This window comes from Hemiscyllium ocellatum, chromosome 18 (genome assembly GCF_020745735.1).
Source record: "Hemiscyllium ocellatum isolate sHemOce1 chromosome 18, sHemOce1.pat.X.cur, whole genome shotgun sequence".
NCBI lineage: Eukaryota > Metazoa > Chordata > Chondrichthyes > Orectolobiformes > Hemiscylliidae > Hemiscyllium > Hemiscyllium ocellatum.
This window is the reverse complement of record NC_083418.1, coordinates 48,707,437-48,728,647: the sequence shown is the minus strand read 5'-3', so window position 1 is coordinate 48,728,647 and position 21,211 is coordinate 48,707,437. Positions and strand designations below refer to the sequence as shown.

Genomic DNA, 21,211 nt, shown 5'->3' with positions numbered 1-21,211 from the left:
TATGCCCCATTACACAGCCCACAAAGCACATTGAACTGAGATCCTGATTCAAACAAGGCAAAATAGCAACTTAAAAGATTTTCTTAACCAGTATGTTAATAAACCAAAATTTTTCAACATCAAGCACTCACAGCATGACACAATTTACAGTGAAACTTTTTCTTTTTTCAACCCAAATATAGTACAATCTTAATTTCAGCTTTTCTTGTTTTTTTGCTTCTCTCGCTGAAATTACACTTGTAAAAAGAGAAAGCCCTTGCAGCAGACCACATGACACCGCAGTCCAAGCCACTGTCTTTCCCCCAGAACAAAGACTTGCAAAGTCTTTAGTTTTACCATTAGGGGACTTTAAGCCCTTTCTCACTTTAATCCTCAAGCGGGCTCGAATCTCACTTAAACACAGAGAATTTGAACCCCAAATAAACAGAGAGCTTGAACCTCAACACAGTGTGAGAACTTGAACCTCAAATTAACTCCCTGAGTTGACACAAACCTCAATCAAACCCACCCCAGGGCTCTCTAATCCCAGTACCGTGGAGAGGACTCTAACCTCAATTACACCACCCTACCATCAATGCAGGGCAGACAACTCAAACCTCTGCTTGCCAGTCCACTTGTGAAACTGTGTCTCTCGACTGAACTAATTACCATTCAAGGAGTCCGTAGAATAGAGAGCGATCAAGTGAGGGGACCATCTCTGGCGCACAGGAATATCGGAAGGGACAAAGGTTTAAAATCTTACCTTGTGGACCCATCTGTCTCGAGACACTGATGTTTCGGGTGGCCACTGACCATGTCTGATCGTAACTATTCATTTGGATTTTGCCAACAAGACCAATATTGTCATCCTGTTTCCCTTCTCAGTTGAAACAAAATGCCCCGAGACACAATGTAGTTTTACTCCTGCATCTTCATTTCGTGCCATGGCCGAAGAGAGAATAATCACTCTTGCACAGAGACATGAGTTCATGGTCTTCTCTGGAATAGCAGTTTCTTAATGAATTATATAGTCATTTTACAGGGAGGAGCATCTAGATAAGGCAACATACATATTTGATTGGGTGATCATTACAATCAGCGAGCATCAACAGTAAAGATTAAGCCATCTGCTGTTACACAATGAATGTTCTTAACCTTGCTTCACAAATGACTACCTTTCACCTTGTTAACTGACCTTACATACTAAATGCTTCTAATATTATTAAAGGCTCTACATAATGAATGCTATTCCACCTTGTTAACTGATTACCCTTGCCTCCAGCACCCCATTGTTAACTGCAAGTTCTTATCTGATCTGAGTTATGCTCAGCTGAACATCTTATTTCATAAAACTCAGAACTTAACTCTTTCCATACCTACTTATACCCTCTCTACATTCTCAGCTGTGATTACAATTCTATGAGTATAATATGTAATTATTCATTTGTAAATCTGGCTCATGAACATTGATCAGCTTTGGAACAACATTCATACCTAATGGAAACACTGGGGGAAGCTATACTCATAATAACTCTGTCTTTGGTAATAGACATAAGGAAACAATTGACATAATTAATTAGTTCAAATGAGGCGATTGTGTACCATTTATACTTAGTACCAAATTTTCCAGTCTGTTTCAGTGTCAATTCATGAAGTAAAAGTTCTTAATCAATGAATTGGCAATTAATATCAACCATTGCACAAAGTGCAAAGCAATCAATATAGGTCAGTTGATAGGATGTTGATATTGGCAGATTCAGCTATGGTAACGTCATTGAATATCAATGGGTGATGATTGAGTCTGTAGTTGCTGATGATAATTGCCAAATATGAATAGGTCCTTATCATGATTGCCCAATGGTTTGGTTTGTAAATACAACAGGTCAGGCAACATCCAAGGAGCAGGAGAATCAACGTTCAGGCATGAGCCCTTCTTCAGGAATGCCTGAAACGTCGATTCTCCTCCTTGGATGCTGCCTGACCTGCGCTTTTCCAGCAACACATTTTCAGCTCTGATCTCCAGCATCTGCAGTCCTCACTTTCTCCTTGTAAATACGACACCCAAATATGATGGGCTACCAACTCCAAAAACCAAGTGGAGAACCACAGAACTGAGGCAAATCTTGATATCCTTGCAAGCTTTATTTAAAGCTGCACTTTGAATATCATTCATCTCCAACATGAACCACAATTTCAGCCTGCTCTGTATGTTGGATCACACTAAGTTCTTAGTTAATACACACCACCTTAGTATAATTAAGCAACAGTTAGAAGACTCTTGTGATGTAGTGGTAGTGTCTGTACCTCTAGTCCTAAAGGTTTGGATTCGTGTCCCACCTACTCCAGAAAGGTATAATAACATTTCTGAACAGGTTGTTTGGAAATATCTTTAATTGAGATCATTGACAAATAGTATCTGCTCACAGATCAAAGGTGAGAATGTGAATTTGGTAGCTCTTGTGGTGCAGTAGTAATGCCTCCACCTCTTTGAACCAGGTGGCTTGGGTTCAAATCTCTCTGCTTTTAACTGTGTGATAACGTTGCTGAGCACATTGATTGAGAAAATATCTATGCAATTAACAGGGGCTCTTCTTGCACTGTGATAGTGTCTCTACCTCTGAGCTAGAAGATCCAGCTTCAAGTCTAATCTTCTACAGAGATGTGTCACAGCGTATCTGAGCTGGATGATTAAAAATAGTTGGGCTTTTGGTGCAGTGGCAATTAGAGACCACCTGAAGTGTTTGATATTTTTGCTCACAGCTATTTATACTTGGAAGGATTACTTTATTTTCAGAAATGGTACACTTGCATGTAACTGCAAAATAGTATAAAATTACACTAACACGGAAAATTACAAAGTAGATTGTACTTAACTATAACTGTACATAAAATAGTGCACAACATATACATTCAGTTGATACACAAACTGGAGTAATAAAAGTCAAAACACAATTATGTTGTCACAAAATTAATCTCAAAAGTTAAGAGCTTAATTCTAATTCAAAGAATACATTGAGCTAAATGTAATTACTTCTCTCTCTCTCATACACCACAAATTAAAACTATCCCAAAATAGAACACAGCTGTTATTTTCCTTTTTGCCCTCTTCAGACAATAAGCCTTTTAAGATTTTATATGATAATGACAAGACTTGGTTGCTTGATGAGGATTTAATGATATGAAAGGGCATAAGCTAGCTCATTCAACCTTACAACTTTAAGTTATCATTCTGTGATACCAAAATAAATATAGCAGCTTCCTCCCTCCAATTTTTGAAACATAACTCATCCTACAGAAAAGTGCACATTATCCCTCAATATATAATTACACATGAAGCTCTCAGTGGCCATACTATCTTCTGTATCCTCCATATAAAGAATGGTATTTAAAATACCTATGAGAGAGAATTCCATGCCTTTGCCTCTAAAGAAGCCAATTTCCAGCAGCCAGGTGCTTTTACCCACCATTTTTCTTCACTTGCTAAGTTAAAGGACAATATTTTCCCTTCATGTCTATGAGAAATGCTATGAAACCAGCGGCCCTAGAACACCCATCAGAGATTATGCAATGATAACTAGCTTCACATTTCTTGGGAATATAAAGATCTGTATTTGAACCAGCTACAGTTTTTTTTTAAAACCTTCAATATATACTCCCCTTCGGGGTATTTAATGAGAGTACTTCATTGCAATGCATCAAAGCGAGCATCAGGTCTGGTCTGAGTGTATAGCCAGCTCAACTGACAAATCAAATTTTCCAATTGCTGCACCTTTTCCTTTTTGTAGCAACATCACTCTTCTCTATGATAACTGAGTACCATTAACCAGCATGGACAAACCAGCTGATCATGAATTTTACAGGAACAATTTAATATCTAGGCAAATGTATGTAAAAGCCTGACTCCAAGTTTTAAATTTTGCTCTCCTCTTATTAATAATTCAAATTACCACCCACTTGGGAATATATTGTTGTTCAATTTACTGTTTTTGTAAAAATCCTTCCCTAACAGCATTGTTACCAAATGGCCTTCAGTGGTTCAAGTAGGTGTTCACTACCTCCTTCTCGAGGGCAACTAGGGATAAGCAATAAGTGTTGGCCCAGTGAGCAAACACATCCATCACTTGATTTATTTTTAAAACAAAGCATCATAAAGGTACCAGTAAGATTTTCTTTGTAGTAACCCCCCAAAAAAGTCGAACAGAACCTATTTTTAATAAAACAATCTTTCTGAATGTTATCCTACCCTGGAAGATCATTCAGGTCAGAGATGCATTTGTTTAGTTTCCACCAATTTCCTTTTCCTTCTGCTGCCATGTGTTGGTTCCAAAGATACTTCTCACTGAAAGAGTATTTTCCGGCAGAAATGTAACTTTGCCCATTTCTAAAATTGATTTACTTTTCCAACGTGGGAAAGTCCGCTTTAGCATTTCGAATATCCTCTTTAAGATTCCTTTTCCATCTTTTGTCCTAAGGCTAATTTGCAAAGAATGTTTTTATACATGCCTATCCAAGCAACAAAACTGGTCAACTCTTATCTCGCAGCTCAAATTCTAAACTCTCTAGCTTAGTAAAATGTTTTGCCCCTCATTAAGTTACCCTTTTGGATCAAAGGCAGTAAGCAAAACATTTACATTTGTGAAGATTTCCATCTCTGGTTCCATTATGGAGCTATTCTGTGTTCTTTATTCCTTTGTCCAATCTTTTCACCCTACAGCCTTTAGTGACTTTTTGTGTTTCTCCAGTTTGGGATTGTTTTCCACCATAAGAATCAGGTCCAGAATGGTATCTTGTGCTGTACTTTGTTACTTTCAACACTTTTTACTCCATTTTGCCAGTCCAGGGAGTCTCCTTGGCCATCATTCTGAAGATATATGTAACCCCAACATTTCAACTTAATAGCTTCACCTGCATTTAATGATCACATTTTCAGAAGAGTTTAATGAATGGGGAATATATGTCACACGTATCCACTTTGGTTAATTGGCATCAGGATTTGATAGCTGTCCTGGTGTTATGATCACTCGTTCTCATTGTCCCGTCTGTTGCTGAGGTTACTTGGCCCAAAATCCGGTGCATTAGGGGTACTTATAAAGGTAAAAACAATGACTGCAGATGCTGGAAACCAGATTCTGGATTAGTGGTGCTGGAAGAGCACAGCAGTTCACGCAGCGTCCGTGGAGCAGCAAAATCGACGTTTCGGGCAAAAGCCCTTCATCAGAAATAAAGGGAGAGAGCCTGAAGCGTGGAGAGATAAGCTATTGGAGGGTAGGGATGGGGATAAAGTACAATAGGTGAGTGGGGGAGGGGTGGAGTGGATAGGTGGAAAAGAAGATAGGCAGGTAGGACAAGTCATGGGGACAGTACTGAGCTGGAAATATGGAACTAGGGTGAGGCGGGGGAGGGGAAATGAGGAAACTGTTGAAGTCCACATTGATGCCCTGGGGTTGAAGTGTACCGAGGCGCAAGATGAGGCGTTCTTCCTCCAGGCGTGTGGTGGTGAGGGAGCAGCAGTGAAGGAGGCCCAGGATCTCCATGTCCTCGACAGAGTGGGAGGGGGAATTGAAATGTTGGGCCCGTGACTTCTGCCACCCCTCGTGCCATGTCTGCCACCACTTCTGCCCCCACCAACGCCACTCACCGGCATTCTGCTGACACCGCCCTCCTCTCCCCCCCCCCCCCCCCCACACAGATCCCACTATCACCATTCCCGGCCCCCAGAACCCTGAGGGGAATACCACCCCTGCTCATGACTCCATCCCCATTCCCCCCACCACCACACCCACTCCAGTTACAGATTCCGCCCCCACTCCCAGCTCCACACCCACACCAGATCCCAGCTCCCAGCCCTGCCGAGTTTTCACCATCCCTCCAGACCTTCCCCTCACTGAGGACGAACGATCAGTCCTCAGCAAAGGACTCGCCTTCATCCCCCTCCGTTCATGCATCTGTGAATTTAATTTATGCCGTGACGTCGAACGTTTCTTCCGCCGTCTCTGCCTCCGAACTTACTTTCACAATCGGGACTTCCGTCCAACTTCCGAGGATCCCTTCACCCACCTCCAACACACTGCATCCACCTGGACACCCCGCGCTGGCGTATTACCTGCCCTCGACCTCTTCATTTCCAACTGCCGCTGGGACATTAACCGCCTCAACCTGTCTACCCCCCTCCCCCACTTCAACCTCTCACCCTCACAACGTGCAGTCCTCCAATCCCGCTGCTCCAATCCCAATCTCACCATCAAGCCAGCGGATAAAGCAGTGGTAGTCTGGCGCACTGACCTCTACATGATTGAAGCCAAACGCCAACTCGAGGACACATCTTCCTACCGCCCCGTTGACTGTGACCACCCTCCCCCCTCGCCCCCATCACCAAACCATAATCTCCCAGACTATACAGAACCTCATCACCTCAGGAGATCTCCCACCCTCAGCTTCCAACCTCATAGTCCGGGAACCCCGCACTGCCTGGTTCTACCTCCTTCCACAAGCCTGACCACCCTGGCCGACCCATTGTCTCAGCACGCTCCTGCCCCACTGAACTCATCTCTACCTACCTCGACACTGTCCTATCCCCCCGGTCCAGGAACTCCCTACATACGTTCGAGACACTATCCACGCCCTCCACCTCCTTCCCCGGCCCCCAACGCCTCATCTTCACTATGGAAATCCAATTCCTCTACACCTCCATCTGCCATGACCAGGGCCTCCAAGCCCTCTGTTTTTTCTTCTCCAGATGTCCCCAGTAGTACCCTTCCACCGACACATTCATTCGTTTGGCCAAACTGGTCCTCACCCTTAACAATTTCTCTGTCGAATCCTCCCATTTCCTCCAGACCAAAGGGGTAGCCATGGGCAGCCATATGGGCCCCAGCTATGCCTGTCTCTTTGTTGGCTACGTAGAACAGTCAATCTTCCATAATTATACTGGCACGATTCCTCACCTCTTCCTCTGCTACATTGATGACTGCATTGGCGCTACCTCGTGCTCCCACGAGGAGGTTGAGCAATTCATCAACTTCACCAACACATTGCACCCTGACCTTAAATTTACCTGGACCATCTCTGGCATCTCCCTCCCCTTCTTGGACCTCTCCATCTCCATTTAATGATGATGACTTGATACTGACATTTTTTATAAACCTACCGACTCCCACAGCTACCTGGATTACACCTCTTCCCACCCTCCTTCTTGCAAAAATGCCATCCCGTATTCCCAATTCCTCCGCCTCCACCGTATCTGCTCCTAGAAGGACCAGTTCCACCACAGAACACACCAGATGGCCTCCTTCTTTAGAGATTGAGTTTCCCTTCCCATGTGGTTAAAGATGCCCTCCAACGCATCTTGTCCACATCCCGCACCTCCGCCCTCAGACCCCACCCCTCCAACCGTAACAAGGACAGAACGCCCCTGGTGCTCACCTTCCATCCAACCAACCTTCGCATAACCCAAATAATCTGCCAACATTTCCACCACCTCCAAAAAGACCCCACCACCAGGGATTTATTTCTCTCCCCACCCCTTTCCGCAAAGACCGTTCCCTCCATGACTACCTGGTCAGGTTCACGCTCCCCTACAACCCACCCTCCCATCCTGGCACCTTCCCCGGCCACGGCAGGAACTGCAAAACCTACGCCCACACCACCTCCCTCACCTCCATCCAAGGCCCTAAAGGAGCCTTCCACATCCATCAAAGTTTTACCTGCACATCCACTAATATCATTTATTGTATCTGTTGCTCCCGATGCGGTCTCCTCTACATTGGGGAGACTGGATGCCTCCTAGCAGAGCGCTTTAGGGAACATCTCCGGGACACCCGCACCAATCAACCACACCGCCCTGTGGCCCAACATTTCAACTCCCCCTCCCACTCTGCCGAGGACATGGAGGTCCTGGGACTCATTCACCGCCGCTCCCTCACCACCAGACGCCTGGAGGAAGAATGCCTCATCTTCCGCCTCGGAACACTTCAAGCCCAGGGCATCATTGTGGACTTCAACAGTTTCCTCATATCTCCTTCCCCCACCTCACCCTAGTTCCAAACTTCCAGCTCAGCACTGTCCCCATGTTGTGGTTCTGTTCGCCGAGCTGGGAGTTTTTGTTGCAAACGTTTCGTCCCATTTTTAGGTGACATCCTCAGTGCTTGGGAGCCTCCTGTGAAGCGCTTCTGTCATGTTTCCTCCAGCATTTATAGTGGCTTGTCTCTGCCGCTTCCGGTTGTCAGTTGCTGTCCACTGCAGTGGCCGGTATATAGGGTCCAGGTCGATGTGTTTGTTGATCGAATCCGTGGATGAGTGCCATAATATTTTATAATTAATTCTGAACACTCATGAGAAATGAACATTTCATTTGGCAAGTACTATTTTACCATCACGATCTTCACTGTGGCCCTTTCCTTTAATAGTATAGCTGAAAATGTGTTGCTGGTTAAAGCACAGCAGGTTAGGCAGCATCCAAGGAACAGGAAATTCGACGTTTCGGGCATAAGCCCTTCATCAGGCTTATGCCCGAAATGTCGAATTTCCTGTTCCTTGGATGCTGCCTAACCTGCTGTGCTTTAACCAGCAACACATTTTCAGCTGTGATCTCCAGCATCTGCAGACCTCATTTTTTACCCTTTTAATAGTATACCCAATGACCTGAATTAAGGTTGATCAGATAACCTCAAAAATGTCTCCATTTTCTGTGATAACTTCAACCAAGATAAAAATGTTTCCCAAAATATGATATATTTTAAGTGCGTGGGGAAATTTGAACTAATTTTACTAACTTCAAGAGCAGAAAGGAATATCATAAAGAAAAGTAACTTGGGATTATACTCCTTATTTGAGGAGGATTATATTTGCAGCCATCTTACAAGAATTCTTTGTATGAGCTGGCTGCTATTTTTGTTAAGATTTCAACTATCAGTATAAACTAATTTGCATAACTTTTTAAAATCTCCATTATGTTTGTCTTTAATCATTCTATTGTGTCAACACCTGTCTGATGTCGGGGCGATTTGAAGATGTGGTAACCATTGAGTTTTTTTAATAACATTTTAACCTATTTTGCAAATCAGCCTGTTGAGAGAGATGTTACCATGCACCTCTAGAGCAGGTGGGACTTGAACCCAGGCCTCCCATTCCACGGGTAGAGACATTATCACTATGCCATCAGAGGACTCCCTACTGTACCTGGTATTCCCAGGCAGTCTCCTATCCAAGTTGTAATCAAGCCTGAGTCTGCTTAGCTTCCGAGATCAGACAAGATCAGGCGTTTTCAGACTAGTATGGCCAAAGGCTTCTATTCTGTTCGTTGCAGTGCAATATATCATTTATTCTAAGATAGCTGAAGGGAATGATTTTTTTTTCCCCCAATGTATTTTTTTTAAAGGCAGCAAATCTCTAATCTAGTATTGCTGCCTCCAACATCCAAATGCAAGTTAGAACCAGTATAGTAGAAAGCACTTCAGCACAACCCATTCATAATGATGATAGCATTTTTAATAAACAAATGCAAAATACTGAGGTTCTGAAAATATGTAACAAAAACTGAAAATGTTGGAGAGGTGTGGGTCTTGCAGCATCTTTGAAGAAATTAAAACTGAATTTGCATTTGAAATAAATCTCCTCAAATAATTGTACAATTTATCGATGTCCATGATACATTCTTGCTGATCAAGTCTTTAAAATGTATGAGCTGTTAACCAGGTATAAAGCATTCGTCGATTTAATCCAAGAATTCTGGACCTTCATCACTATACATTTGATTAACATCAGTCTCGGGAAATTCCTTATTTCTGATTTTACCATGGGCAGTGGTGATCATGCCAAGGAGGTAACTTGCTTCCTCTATGGTAGCGGTGAAAACATGTTCATATGCCAACCTCATTCTTCCTTTCACTGGTCACATTGTTCTGACACCGGCAACATCAGAGGATAATTATAAACTGACAATTTGCAGAAAATACATATGAATTTCAATGATACTTACTCAGATTTTGGGTTTTATTCAGATACAAAGCTACTGTAGTTTCCAACCTTTGTCAGTATGCAGCCATCTTCCTTCATGTCAGAACTCATGGTGACGAATAGAATTGGAGCCAGGTATTTCTACACTTGAAAGTATTTGCCGAAATATTCCTTATTGAACATCTACCAATTTCCTCCTCTTGCACATATAAGCATTAGAGAATCTCCAATCAATGCCCAGCAACTAGAATCTAGAGTACAAGTGGGTGCTGAAATAAATATTTAAATAAGGAATTAGCCATAGTCTAGAAAGGACCATCAGCATTTCTTTCCTTTTACAGTAATGATAACTTAGAAAAAACCTTAAAATCCAATAAATAAATTCAATCTGTGTTGACCTTCTAGCCAATGTGTTTCCTGCATTTTCAACTCTGCATCAATGGATGTGAATGTGTCCCTTGTTTTGTATGTCATTTCATATGGGCGTTCTTTTGAATAGTCATCAGTAAATATTCAAGCTTTTATGCAATGGGTGATCTATCTTAATATCAGAAAACAGGCCTGGATCCAGCTGCTGCTCAATACTATATACTAAACAAAAGATTCTAATAAATGCAATGACTTGGAGTGAGGAATTTTTTTCACCCCAGGTAAACATTTTTGATGTGGTTTGCTGCTTTCCTAAATCCCATTATTTTTATTCTTTCCTGAAATACGCCTGTTGATGCATATTTCTGTATGCATTGACTTTTCTCTACTGCCGCATTTGAAATGAGGGGAAACCGCCAATACTACTAACTGCTCCTTTTTTAAAAAAAAAGGTTTTGCATAGTTTCAGTTCCTATTAGTGGGATGACAGCTAGGAGTAAGAAGTGTCATTGTGCTTTTTGGAAAGTGATAAATAGATTGGTAATGGTCCTTAAGGTGACACAAGTAGGTAGTTATTTTGGCAGTACTTTTCATCATTAACATTTATCTTTTTGGTGCAATGAATGAATAGCCCAGCAGATCGATTTTAATATTTCAATGAATACTTAGTAGTCCAGATGATGTTCTGGACATCAATTGTATCTTAAAGCTAACTTTAAGGTGTTTGGACGTTTTGAACATATCCATACAGGGGCAGATGGGAAAGGTCACAAGCCTTGCAAGCATGTCATGTCATCAAAGACCATGTGAAATGGTGACATTAAGCTCACAATCATGGGGGTATGTGGTTGGATTTGTTCAGGGTGGAGTAAGAGAGGATATGAAATTGGACTTGATTGAGGCAAGCTGTACACCAGCAGTAAAGAGACTTTCTAAAAGGTAAAAAGAGACAAGATGATGTGCAGAGAAGACACCCAGCCACTTAGATGTAGCTTATAAGGATTTCTCTGACTTATAAAGGGGAGGTGAGAGATAAAATCCTTCCTCGGTCTGTCAGAAGGGGGTCACAGAACGTCACCAGAAGACCTTGGCTTCCTTGTCACACCTGAAACGCAGCAAAAGAGTACAATGGTCCTCAGGCGAGTTATCAAGTAAAACATTTTATTCTCTCCTGAATTGCTCCTCCTAGCTTTTGCACTAATGTCTTCCCAAACTCCTTTCATTTGCCCAACTATCTCTGTAATGTACCACACTTCAGAATATGACACCCACACTGTGTTTTAATAGAATCTCAGAAGTGCTGAGGTCCACTCTCAGCAGAGTGGCTGTGACTCTGTGGGAGACATTCCAGCTATTGTCTATCAAGGTGTCAGCAGGCCTGATTCCTTATTTCCCCGGTTGCTTCAGCCCTTGCCTGCTGCACTATGCAGCCAGATCTTTGAGGCTAGACTACTCTCCCAGTGGGACCACCTGAAACAACCTTTGGAGCAGGAATCATTTCTGAATAGTAACTCGAGTGATCCTTTTTTCATTTTAAATCTATTAATACTTCGCATGTATTTGTGGAGGTTTTTTTTCAGAATTTGAACCTTGAGTAAGTGGCTGGACTAAAGGAAACATACTAAATGGTTATGGTGGTGATGAGGCTGACAGGAGTTTTTTCTTGGACATAGTGGATTAGAGCAAATTAAAATAAACAGCCTTCCTTTCTTCGGGCCTTTAGATATCTTTTACTTGAGAAAGACGGAATCCCCTTCCCACCAGACGTCTGAAGGCTTCTGGCTGTTCTATTCACACCCACGAGCTGTTCAGTTACTTGGGAGCCAATCACATAGTTGTCGGCAGACAGAAGTCATCACTTCACAGATCAGTCAGATACTTGTTGCTGGCCGAATCTTATCTTATACGTACCTCGTGCCAGTTGGCCTGGAACTGAACTTGCCTCACTGGTTGAACAGACAACATTGTAAGCAGCACTTGCAATAAATGTTGCAGTTTGCTGTTGGAAAATTCAGCAATCTCTGACACCACTAAGTATAAAAAGTCTTTTGCCTCATTTCAGTCCACAATCAAAGATACAGAAAAATAATAGTAGTAAACGTAAACAGATGTATCTGAAGTCACAGTTCTGTTGTAGGCAAATTTGTGCAGAATTCCACAAGTAACATTTGAGATGAATTTAACTTTGTTGTGTTAATTAAGGGTCAAATGTTGTTCAGAGCGTTGGGAAAATCTCTGTTGTGACGAGTGATGGAATCTCAACCAGCAGATTTGGTCTTCATATTTAAAAGAAAAATTTGCTAGAAATACTGCAGGTCTGGGAATGCCAGTGGAGAATGTGTCAGAGTTAATGAACACAATTTTAATGCTATAAAAGGAAATAGGTTTTGGTTAGCCTAGCGTTACAGGCTCATCAAACTGCAAGGAAAGTCAATGTTGCACTCATCCATGTTTAACACGCCAGCTCTGCAGTAATAACAAAATGTGTGGCCTTGATGAGATGAGGATTCGATGTTCATCAGAGAGTGGAAGCTTGTTGAGAGCAGAAATATTGATATCTGAAGCTCAAGCAATTCCAGCAGTACCAGAACTCAGATGTTGGATGGTGTTGAGACTGCACATCAGCCCCTGGGTGAAGAGCAGCTGGACATCCGACTTGGTTAAGACCTGGATAGGATAGGAATGGACCAGGAGGACTGGGATAAGGGAATAATACGGTGTGGAAATGTTAGGTTTGAAGGCCAGGCAGGATGAGGCAAAAGGAGCAACCTTTTGGGGTTGACCCTGTTGTGCAAAGAGCCCCCATCGAAAGATGCATCCCCCTCCTTCCTACCTTTCCCTCAAAGTTAAGCAAAAATGAAGTCCTTCAGTGTGGCCCGCCTGCCCACAGCAACTTTTGTATGACATAGGCAGTGTATCGTTCACTTTAATTGGCTTATTAATCAGCTTTATTGTGTTAGTTACTTCATAACAAAAATAATCTTGTAGATTTTTGGTACTTGCTTGTAAGATTATGGGGCCTGGCTCAATGGTGACTGGGAAGGCAGTGGGCTCACCACCATCATATTCTAAAAGCCTCTACCCCTTACCCCTCATGCCCAAACAGGGCTTTAAAATGCTATAAATTTCTGGACGTACTGCCAGACCGGCTGTATATTTTCAGGGTTTTTGTTTTTGTCTCAGTTGTAATATCTGCATTATTTTCTATTGAATAAAGGTCTCCACTGAAGAATTTAACTGTCAACGATGCAGCACTTCCTTCATATTTCACGAGATTATCTGTCTGAAGTTATGGGCTGGTGTACCTTGCACTTTGCCTCAGTTTTGAGTGAAAATAGAGTATATATTTACTAAGGAAATGAATTGCACTTTTGTTGTGTATTTAGCTGTACAGTCTACATCTGTGTTTATATGTAAACATAGTAATTATAGTTAAGTCTGACTAATATCATTATCAGCCATGTTTTCCAACAATGTGTCTAGTCTTCACTGTACATTGTAACTTGCAGCTCTAATGTAGTGAGGCCTTGTTATCAGCTCAGCAAGCATGTGTTTAAAGAGCAACAATACCCTGTTGCCAAGTAACCATAGCACAGACAGGACAAATTAGTGAGTGTGTGTCTAGATGAATATTTTACATGGACACTTCTGCCTGTTACTCAAACTTAACTGTTGCAGTAAAGCTTTGCCATCTTAGCAATGTAAATTAAAAATTTTGCATCGAGCAAAGTCTGGCCAATCAGAATAATATGAGAGGTCGTCAAGTTCCAGCTAAGCTAAAAATTAATCAATTTTAAAAACCTGTGAAATCACTTCCTACTTAGTTAAAATTGTTAATAAGACCCAGTTGTATCCATAGGAGATATAGTTGTATTAAATATCTTGAGTTCATTGTGAGCCCCAGATAGCAACGGTAAGAAAAAAAAGTTTATATTCAGGAATGAAGAGTGAACGAAGAGACTTTATTTTAAACTTAAGTAGGGACCTTAATGGGGACATAAAAGTAGAAAGTGAAAATCAACATATTGAGAGGTCAGCAGAAATAGAAGAGCAGACATTCAAGGGAATATTTTAGAATTAACAGAACAGATGCATTTCCATAAGAGAGAACATTTCAAGGGGAGGATTTACCATGCATAGTCAACAAAAAATGTAAAGATAGAATTAAGCTTCAAGTTTGATACTGTGCTTCCACATCCTGCCAATAATGCAGCAACTTTCTTTAATACTCGCAAGTGTTTTGCACAGCTGCAACATGATCTCATGGCTCCAAAACTCAATCTCTCTACCAAGAAAAGTTAACACACCATATGCCCTCTGAAGAATCTTATCAACCTTTTTGGGCAAATTTCAGGGATCTATGCACATGGACACTGAGATCTCTCTGCTCATCCACAGTACCAAGAATCTTACTATTAACCCAGTACTCTGTATTCTTGTTATTCCTTCCAAACTTAATCGCAATGAAACAGCATATAAAATTACTGTTTTATATGCTGTTGAATTGTTTTGGAACTTTGGGAAGAAATGTCAAAACAACAGCAGTTTTAAAAGGGAGAAGAATAGACAAAGGAAGCACATGGTGAGGTCAGTGTAGGAGAGCGAGAAAGAAACTGACACCACCGTGTACCTGCACAGTACTGCCTTTGTTTGAATTCATGTATCACTGGACATCGGAGAGCGTCTGGGAAAATTAACAATATGAAATTCACAACTGATCTTGGGGGAATTGTTTGGGTGGAGTTCACAGCACAGAATCAGATAAGTGTATTGTTTGAAGTGCGGCCTACAGAAAGTCTGCAGTAGTGAGTAGAGTGGGTTCTTTCTTGATTTATATATTTTTTGAGATATGTCTCTTGATTAAACTTAAAATAATAATTATGGCTTATATTTTAACCTGGGGCAGTGTTTTGCAAAGGAATAAGAGGGTGTTATTTTCTGGGTCTGTAGATTGTGAAGGAGCAAAAATGGCCTTTCGTAGAGTGATATGTGCTTCTTGTCAGATGTGAGAGTTTAAAGAGAGATTAAGGGTTACTGCGGATTATATCTGCCATAAATGCTGTTGGCTGTGAATCTTAGCAGATCGAACAGATTGGTTGGAGATGCAGTTAGAAGCAATGAGGAATTTACAAGAGCAACAGTATGGGATGGATGACAGTTATAGGAAGGGGGAAAAGTCTCCAATACGGTCACATAGATGGGTTAACTCCAGGAAAGGTAAGAGAGGTAGGCAGCAAGTGCAGAAACCTTCTGTGGCTATGCCCATTTCAAACAAGTATGCTGATTTGGAAAATGGAGGGGGTGATGGATTCTCAGGGGAACATATCACGAACAGCCAAGTTTCTGGTATGAGACTGGCTCTCATGCGATGAAGGGTACATCTGGTTCCAAGAGATCAATTGTATTCGGGAATTCTATAGTCTGAGGTACAGACAGATGTTTCTGTAGCCAGCAGCGAAAAATCAGAATGGTGTGTTGTTTCCCTGGTGCCAAGATCAAGGACGTCTCTGAGAGGGTGCAGAAAGTTCTCAAGGGGGAGAGGGGTCAGCAAGAGGTCATTGTACACATTGGAACCAACGACGTAGGAAGGGAAAAGGTTGAGATTCTGAATGGAGATTAGAGAGTTAGGCAGGAATTATAAAAAGGAGGCCCTCGAGAGTAGTAATGTCTGGAATACTTCCGCTGCTATGAGCTAGTGAGGGCAGGAATAGGAGAATACAGCAGATGAATGCATGGCTGAGGAGTTGGTGTATTGGGAGAAGGATTCACATTTTTGGATCATTGGAATCTCTTCTGGGGTTCAAGTGGCCTGAACAAGAAGGACAGATTGCACCTAAATTGGAAGGGGACTAATATACTGGCAGGGAGATTTGCTAGAGCTGCTCGGGAGGATTTGAACTAGTAAGGTGGAGGTGGGGTTTGGTGGGGTCGGGATGGTGGGGGAGGAGGTGGGGTTGGGACCTGGGACCCAGAGGGGAATAGTGAGGAAAGAGATCAATCTGAGACTGGTACAGTTGAGAACAGAAGCGAGTCAAACAATCAGGGCAGGCAGGGACAAGGTAGGACTAATAAACTAAACTGTACCTATTTCAATGCAAGGGACCTGACTGGGAAGGCAGATGAACTCAGGGCATAATTATGAACATGGGACTGGGATATCATAAAAATTACAGAAACATGGCTTAGGGATGGGCAGGACTGGCAGTGTAATGTTCTAGGATACAAGTGCTACAGGAAGGATAGAAAGGGAGGCAAAAGAGGAGTGAGAGTGCCATTTTTGATCAGGGATGGCATTATAGCTGGGCTGAGGGAGGATATTCCTGGAAATACATCCAGGGATGTTCTTTGGGTTGAACTGAGAAATAAGAAAGGGATATTCACCTTATTGAGATTGTATTATAGACCCCCCAATAGTCAGAGGGAAGTTGAGTAACAAACTTGTAAGGAGATCTCAGCTATCTGTAAGAACAATAGGGTGGTTATGGTAGGGGGATTTTAACTTTCCAAACATAGACCGGGACTGCCATAGTGTTAAAGGTTTAAACGGGGAGGAATTTGTTAAGTGTGTACAAAAAAATTTTCTGATTCAGTATGTGGATGTACCTACTAGAGAAGGTGCAAAACTTGACCTACTCTTGGGAAATAAGGCAGGGCAGGTGACTGAAGTGTCAGTGGGGGAGCACTTTGGGGCCAGCGACCATAATTCTATTAGATTTAAAATAGTGCTGGAAAAGTATAGACCTAATCCAAAAGTTGAAGTTCTAAATTGGAGAAAGGCTAAATTTGATGGTATTAGGCAAGAACTTTCAAAAGCTGATTGGGGACAGATGTTCACAGGCAAAGGGACGGCTGGAAAGTGGGAAGCCTTCTGAAATGTGAGAATGCAAATCCAGAGCAAGTATATTCCTGTTGAGTGAAAAGAAAGGCTGGTAGGTATAGGGAATGTTGGATGGCTAAAGAAATTTGAGGGTTTGGTTAAGAAAAAGAAGGAAGCATATGTAAGGTATAGACAGGATTGATTGAGTGAATCCTTTAGAGTGTAACGGAAGTAGGAGTATACTTAAGAGGGAAATCAGGAGGGCAAAAAGGGGACATGAGATAGTGTTGGCAAAAAGAATTAAGGAGAATCTAAAGTGTTTTTACAAACACATTCAGGACAAAAGAGGGAGAGAATCAGGCCCCTCAAAGATCAACAAGGCGGCCTTTATGTGGAGCCGCAGAAAATGGGGGAGATACTAAATGAGTATTTTGCATCCATATTTACATATTATATGGAAGATGTAGAATGTAGGGAAATAGATGGTGACACCTTGCAAAATGTCCATATTACAGAGGAGGAAGTGGTAGATGTCTTGAAATGCATAAAGGTGGATAAATCCCCAGGACTGATCAGGTGTACCCTGGAAGTCTCTGGGAAGCTAGAGAAGTGATTGTTGGGCCTCTTGCTGAGATATTTGTATCTTCAATAGTCACAAGTGAGGTGCTGGAAGACTGGAGGTTGGTTAACATGGTGCCACTGTTTAAGAAGGGTGGTATGGACAAGCCAGGGAACTATAAACCAGCGAGCTTGACGTCGGTGGTGGGTAACTTGTTGGAGGGAATCCTGAGGGACAGGATGTAAATGTATTTGGAAAGGCAAGGACTGATTAGGTATAGGCAACATGGCTTTGTGTGTGGGAAATCATGCCTCACAAACTTGATTGAGTTTTTTGAAAAAGTAACAAAGAAGGTTGATGAGGGCAGAGCAGTAGATGTGACCTATATGGACTTCAGCAGAAGAGAGAATTAGTAAGTTTGCCAATGACACCAAAATTGGTGGTGTAGTGAACAGCGAAGAAGATTACCTCCGATTACAACAGGGTCTTGATCAGATGGGCCAATGGGCCAAGAAGTGGCAGATGGAGTTTTATTCTGATAAATGCGAGGTGCTGCATTTTTGGGAAAGCAAATCTTAGCAGGATTTATATACTTAATAGTAAGGTCGTATGGAGTGTTGCTGAACAAAGAGACCTTGGAATGCAGGTTCATACCTCTGTGAAAGTGGAATTGCAGGTAGATAGGATATTGAAGAAGGCGTTTGGTATGCTTTCTTTTGTTGATCAGAGTACTGAGTACTGGAGTTGGGAGGTCATGTTTCGGCTGTCCAGGACATTAGTTAGGCCACGGTTGGAATATGGTGTGCAATTCTGGTCTCCTTCCTATCGGAGGGATTTTATGAAACTTGAAACGGTTCAGAAAAGATTTGCAAGGATGTTGCCAGGGTTGGAGGATTTGAGTTATAGTGGGAGGCTGAACAGGCTGGGGCTTTTTTCCCCTGAAGCGTCAGAGGCTGAGGGGTGACCTTATCGAGGTTTATAAAATTGAGAGACATGGACAGGGTAAATAGGCAAAGTCGTTTCCCTGGGGTCAGGGAGCCCAGAACTAGAGGGCGTAGGTTTAGGGTGAGAGGGGAAAGATATAAAAGAGACCTAAGGGGCAACTTTTTCACGCAGAGGGTGGTACGTGTATGGAATGAGCTGCCAGAAGAAGTGATGGAGGCTGGTACATCTGTAACATTTAAGAGGCATTTGGATGGGTATATGAATAGGAAGGGTTTGGAGGGATATGGGCCAGGTGCTGGCAGGTGAGACTAGATTGGGTTGGGTTATCTGTCGAATATGGATGGGTTGGACTGATGAGTCTGTTTCCATGCTGTACATCTCTGTGACTATGACCTCACACTTTTCTGCATTAAATTCCATTTGCCACCACTCGGCCCAGCTCTGCAGCATATCTATGTCCCTCTGTAACCTGCAACATCCTTCCGTACTGTACACAACTCCACTGACTTTCGTGTCATCTACAAATTTACTAACCCTTCCCACTACATCCTCATCCAGGTCATTTCTAAAAATGACAAACAGCAGTGGCCCCAGAATGGATGTTTGTGGTACACCATCAGTAACTGAACTCCAGGATGAACGTTTCCCATCAACCACCGCACTCTGTCGTCTTACAATGTGCCAATTTCTGAACCAAACCACTAAATCACAGTCAATTCCATACCTCCATATTTTCTGCAATAGCCTACTGTAGGAAACCTTTATCAAACACCTCACTGAAATCCATATGCACCCCATCAACCACTTTATCCTCGTCCACCTGTTTGGTCACCATCTCAAAGAATTCAGTAAGGTTTGAGTGGCAGACTTAGCCTTCACAAAATCTAGTTAACTATCCCTCATCAAATTATTCCTTTCAAGATGACTATAAATCATATCCCTTAGAATCCTTTCCAACGTTTTACCCCCAAGCGAAGTAAGGCTCGTGGTCTATAATTACCAGAGCTGTCTCCACTTCCCTCTGTGAACAAGGGGACATTTTCTGTTCTCCAGTCTTCTGGCACTATTCCTGTTGACAATGAATAACATGAAGATCAAAGCCAAAGGCTTTGCAATCTCCACCCTGGCTTCGTAGAGAATCCCACAATAAATCCATTCTGGCCCAAGGGACTTACATATTTTCACACTTTCCAGAATTACTAACATCCCCTCCTTATGAACCTCAATCCTGTCTAGTCTAATAGCCTGTATCTCCGTGTTCTAATTGACAATATTATCTTTTTCCTGCATTACCACTGACTAAAATATTCATTTAGCACCGTTCCTATCTCCTCGGACTCTACACACAACTTCCCACTACTGTCCTTGACTGGCCCTAATCTTATGGTAGTCATTCTTTTATTCCTGACGGAGCTATGGATAGTTTTAGGGTTTGCTGGGAGAAAGTGAGGACTGCAGATGCTGGAGACCAGAGTTGACAAATGTGGTGCTGGAAAAACAGCAGGCCAGGCAGCATCCGAGGAGCAGGAGAATCGACGTTTCGGGCATAAACCCTGAAGAAGGGCTTATACCCGAAACGTCGATTCTCCTGCTCCTCTGATGCTGCCTGGCCTGCTGTGTTTTTCCAGCATCACATTTTTCAATTATAGTTTTAGGGTTTGGTCCTACCTGCCAAAGACTTCTCATGTCCCCTCCAGGCTCTTTCTAGCTTTCTCTTTTTGTCCTTCCTAGATAAGTTGTAACTCTCAAGTGCCCTAACTAAGCTTTCACGTCTCATCTTTACATAAGCCTCTTTCTTTCTTTTGACAAGAGATTCAGCTTCTTTTGAAAACCATGGTTTCTTTGCTCAACCACTTCCTCCCTGCCTGACAAGTACATACTTATCAAGGACACACAGTAGCTCTTCCTTGAACAAGCTCCACATTTCAACTTTACCCATCATCTCAGTTTCCTTCTCCATCCTATGCGTCCTAAATCTTGCCTAATCACATCATTATTGCCTTTCCTCCAGCTATAACTCTTGCCCTGTGGTATATACCTATCCCTTTCTAACTCTCAAGTATACATAACCAACTTATGGTCACTATCACCGAAGTGCTCACCTCCCTCCGAATCTGGCCTGGCCTGACCTGGTTCATTACCCAGTGCCAAATCCAGTGTGGCCTTGCCTCTTGTTGGCCTATCTGCATACTGTATTAGGAAACTCTCCTGCACAGATTGTACAAAGACTGACCCATTTAAAGTACTTGAACTATAGTTTCCAGTCAATATTTGGAAAGTTAAAGTCCCCCATAACAACTACCCTGTTACTTTTGCTGGTCTCCAGAATCATAGTTGCAATTCTCTTCCTCTACATCTCTGGAATTTTTCAGAGGCCTATAGAAAACTCCCAACAGGGTGACCTCTCCTTTCCTGTTACTAACCTCAGCCCATACTACCTCAGTAGATGAGTCCTCAATAGACATCCTTTCTGCCACTAATACTGTCCTTGACTAACGATGCCACACCTCCCCCTCTTTTACCACCTTCCCTATTCTTACTGAAACAGCTGAATCCCAGAACTTGCAACAACCATTCCTGTCCCTGCT

General features: G+C 42.4%; 1 protein-coding gene and 1 pseudogene across 4 annotated transcripts in view; one reads left to right on the top strand and one right to left on the bottom strand.

Moving 5' to 3' along the window:
- The window catches only part of LOC132824443 (pleckstrin homology domain-containing family A member 7-like), a 459,010-nt gene that overhangs the window by 126,607 nt on the left and 311,192 nt on the right, over nucleotides 1-21,211 (top strand). The gene's annotated exons all lie outside the window — the stretch shown is intronic.
- Nucleotides 9,145-9,263, bottom strand: LOC132824565 (5S ribosomal RNA; annotated as a pseudogene).